The following is a 508-nucleotide window of genomic DNA, read 5'->3' on the forward strand; positions in this document are numbered from 1 at the left end:
TCTCCTACCTCCCCCCAGGCTGCGCGGCTGCCGAAGGTGCTGCAGCAGGATGGGAGCTGGATTTAACTGGAAAAGGATTGAGGAAGGCAAGCCCGGGCAGCTGGCAGGCATCTATCAGTGACATGCACAGGGGCAGGGCGAGAAAGGGAAGGGAACATCAGCACCGGCAAAGTGCGTCTGCACCGGGGCCACGTCCTGCAGCGAGCCAAAACCTGGGTTTGGCTCTATGTGGGATCCCCCTTGCTGGAAATCCTGTGTCCCCAACCTTGCTGGTTCCCTTGGCTGTGCCGGGAGGCGATGCTGGGGCTGGGATGGAGCTGGGCTCCGCCGGCACAGCTCGGCAGGAGGAGGAGTCCTCGGTGGGTGGCTCTGCCCAGGGACAGACTTTGTCCCCGCAGGGCGGCCAGCCCGGCTGGTGTTTGTGCAACACCTTGGAGGCAAACACAGGACCCTGCCACGCTCCTGCAGATGAGCCTTGGAGAAGGAGAGGCTGGATCCAGACGGCAGC

Source organism: Charadrius vociferus, unplaced genomic scaffold (assembly GCF_000708025.1).
Source record: "Charadrius vociferus isolate BGI_N301 unplaced genomic scaffold, ASM70802v2 scaffold266, whole genome shotgun sequence".
NCBI lineage: Eukaryota > Metazoa > Chordata > Aves > Charadriiformes > Charadriidae > Charadrius > Charadrius vociferus.